The 3236-nt window shown below is 55.3% G+C and overlaps 1 protein-coding gene across 6 annotated transcripts in view; it reads left to right on the forward strand.

Annotated features, from left to right (window-relative positions):
- The first annotated feature begins 2225 nt into the window (after window positions 1-2225).
- far1 (fatty acyl CoA reductase 1) overlaps window positions 2226-3236 on the forward strand; it is a 108868-nt gene continuing 107857 nt past the window's right edge. For 3 of the 6 annotated variants that reach the window (XR_013498777.1, XM_078220906.1, XM_078220905.1), the window contains exon 1: window positions 2226-2329. The gene's annotated coding sequence lies outside the window, so the exon portion shown is untranslated. The remainder of the gene's footprint in view (window positions 2330-3236) is intronic. The other 3 variants (XM_078220903.1, XM_078220907.1, XM_078220908.1) reach the window with 1 other exon arrangement.

A 3236-nucleotide genomic window follows, 5' to 3' on the forward strand; every position in this document is an offset into this window, starting at 1 on the left:
TCCAATTCCCTTTTGCAAGTAACTATTAAATCTGCTTCCACTACCCTTTCAGCCAACGTATTCCAGATAACAACTTGCTGCATAAAACATGTTTTTCTCATTTCCCTCCTGGATCTTTTGCCTATTATTTTAAATTTTTGTCCTCATGGATTCCTTCTGCACTGTAGGGATTCCATGATTCTTGTTACTATCCTTCCAACAAGGCCTTCAGTTTCTGCATATATATATATACCATCAAAACTCTTCAAGATTTTGAATATCTTTATCAAATCTCATCTTAATCTGTTCAGGCTAGGTTCAATTGAACACTCTATAAGTCTGAGATTGATAGAATATTAAGGGTTACAGAATCAATGTGATTAATTGGAGTTAACGTCCCCTTAGATATCTCTGTCAACAGGAAATCCTGAACATAGCATGATCAATCTCAGTTTTGAAATTTTCAATTGAACCCCAACCACATAGTTATGTGTACTGGTTCCCTGCATTTAAAATAACTACGTTTTAGACTTGAAAGCTACATATAACTCAACATTTGGGGCAGCACGGTGGCACAGTGGTTAGCACTGCTGCCTCACAGCGCCAGGGACCCAGGTTCAATTCCAGCCTTGGGTCACTGTCTGTGTGGAGTTTGTACGTTCTACCCATGTCTGTGTGAATTTCCTCCGGGTGCTCCAGTTTCCTCCCACAGTCCAAAGCTATGCGGGTTAGGTTGATTGGCCATGCTAAATTGCCCACTAGTGTTAGGGGTATTAGCAGGGTAAATGAGGGTTGCGGGAGTAGGGCCCGGGTGGGATTGTGGTCGGTACAGACTCGATGGGTGAATGGCCTCCTTCTGTGCTGTAGGGATTCTATGATCATGGATGGCACTGCTGCCTCACAATGCTAGGGATCCGGGTTCGATTCCTGGCTTGGGTCACTGTCTGTGCGGAGTCTGCACATTCTCCCCGTGTCTGCATGGGTTTCCTCCAGGTGGTCTGGTTTCCTCCCACATTCCGAAAGATGTGCTGGTTAGTTGCATTGGCTGTGCGAAAGTGTCCTCAGTGTACCCGAAGAGACGCCGGTGTGTGGCCACGAGGGGATTTTCACAATAACTTCATTGCAGTGTTAATGTAAGCCAATTGTGACACTAATAAATAAACTTTAAAATAAAAGCAAAATACTGTGGATGCTGGAATCTGAAACCAAAAGAGAAAACGCTGGAAAATCTGGGCAGGTCTGGCAGCATCCGTAAGGAGAGAGAAGAGTTGACATTTCGAATCCAGATGACCCTTTGACAGAACCCTGGCCAGATTTTCCAAATAAACTTTAAACACGTGGATTGACACACTGCACCTGATTGCTGTAAATGTGGCACCCTGGATGTAGATGTGCAGATTAGTTCCTAATTCCTTAAGAATCATATAGCTGTATAACACTCAACAGCTTTTGCCGGAGAGACTTCCAGATGCCTGCTCTTCCTTTATGTGAAGAAGTGCTTCTGGACATCATTCTTAAGTGGTCTGGCTCTTATTTTAAGGTTGGTTCTGGACAGCATTCATCAAAGAAAATAGTTTCTCCCCCACAGTGACCCTCCCAAATCCCTTTGGTCATCTTTTGGACTCTCTCAGGAAACTCTGAAACTGCACTCCTGCTGCTGGACCTCTCCAGTGGTTGATTGACACACCTTTTAATCAACAGATGGAGTCCAAGGGGCAGTCCATCGATTGATTGACAACGATATCCCCCAATGCAAACCTCAGATAAGCATCAAGTCCCGCCCTTAGGTTGATTGACATCCAGATGATCCAATAGATACCGGCACCCCCGTCAACGTCGCCGCCCAGAGCTTGATTGACATAAATATCATCCAATAGAAGCTAAACACGCCGCTGAGGCGGCCAACCTGTTGTTGATTGACATACAAATGCTCCAATACATTCCAACTGCGTGGCTGCACGAACCGCCCAGCCGTTGATTGACATCGGTATCCCCCAATAGGAATCTAAATCCGTGTGAGGTCATGATCAGGGGCTGATTGACATGGATACTATCCAATAGAAAATGGGAGTTCAGGCTATTGCACCGCCCCTGTAGTTGATTGATATGTGTCTTGTCCAATAGAAATGCAGAATCGCAGCAGCTTCCCAAATGATTGGTCAGAATGCGCGCCTGGGGGCGGGGTTATGCCGCAGTTGGCGGAGAGCGGCCAATCGGTGTCTGGCACAGAGGGGGAGGCGGGCGCTGGGCGGGAGGCGGGCAGACCGGGACTCGGAGCGGGAGCGGCGGCGGCGACGGCGACGGCTGGGAGACAGGGATCGGCCCGAGGGCGGCACGCGGAGCGGGGGAGGTAAGGCAGGAGCGTGGATTAGCGCCGGGGGCCCGCTCCCCTCCCACACTCGCATCACCCGGGCTCTCCACCACCCCCTCACCTCCCCCCACCCCACCCGCCACTCTCCCCCCACCCACTCTCCCCCCCACCCCCCCCAGCCACTCTCCCCCCACCCCCCCCAGCCACTCTCCCCCCACCCCCCCCAGCCACTCTCCCCCCCACCCCTCCCCCAGCCACTCTCCCCCCACCCCCCCCAGCCACTCTCCCCCCACCCCCCAAAGCCACTCTCCCCCCACCCCCCAAAGACACTCTCCCCGCACCCCCCAGCCACTCTCCCCGCACCCCCCAGCCACTCTCCCCCCACCCCCCAGCCACTCTCCCCCCACCCCCCAGCCACTCTCCCCCCACCCCCCAGCCACCCTCCCACCAGCCCCCACAGCCACTCTCCCCCCACCCCCCACAGCCACTCTCCCCCCACCCCCCAAAGCCACTCTCCCCCCACCCCCCACAGCCACTCTCCCCCCACCCCCCACAGCCACTCTCCCCCCACCCCCCACAGCCACTCTCCCCCCACCCCCCACAGCCACTCTCCCCCCACCCCCCACAGCCACTCTCTCCCCACCCCCCAGCCACTCTCTCCCCACCCCCCAGCCACTCTCTCCCCACCCCCCAGCCACTCTCTCCCCACCCCCCAGCCACTCTCTCCCCACCCCCCAGCCACTCTCCCTCCACCCCCCAGCCACTCTCCCCCCAGCCACACTCCCCCCACCCCCCAGCCACTCTCCCCCCAGCCCCCAGCCACTCTCCCCCCACCCCCCAGGCACTCTCCCCCCAGCCCCCAGCCACTCTCCCCCCACCCCCAGACCCCCCGCCGCTCCGACCCCCAGACCCCCCGCCGCTCCGACCCCCAGACCCCCCCGCCGCT

The sequence above is a fragment of the Mustelus asterias genome, chromosome 9 (genome assembly GCF_964213995.1).
Source record: "Mustelus asterias chromosome 9, sMusAst1.hap1.1, whole genome shotgun sequence".
Classification (NCBI taxonomy): Eukaryota; Metazoa; Chordata; class Chondrichthyes; order Carcharhiniformes; family Triakidae; genus Mustelus; species Mustelus asterias.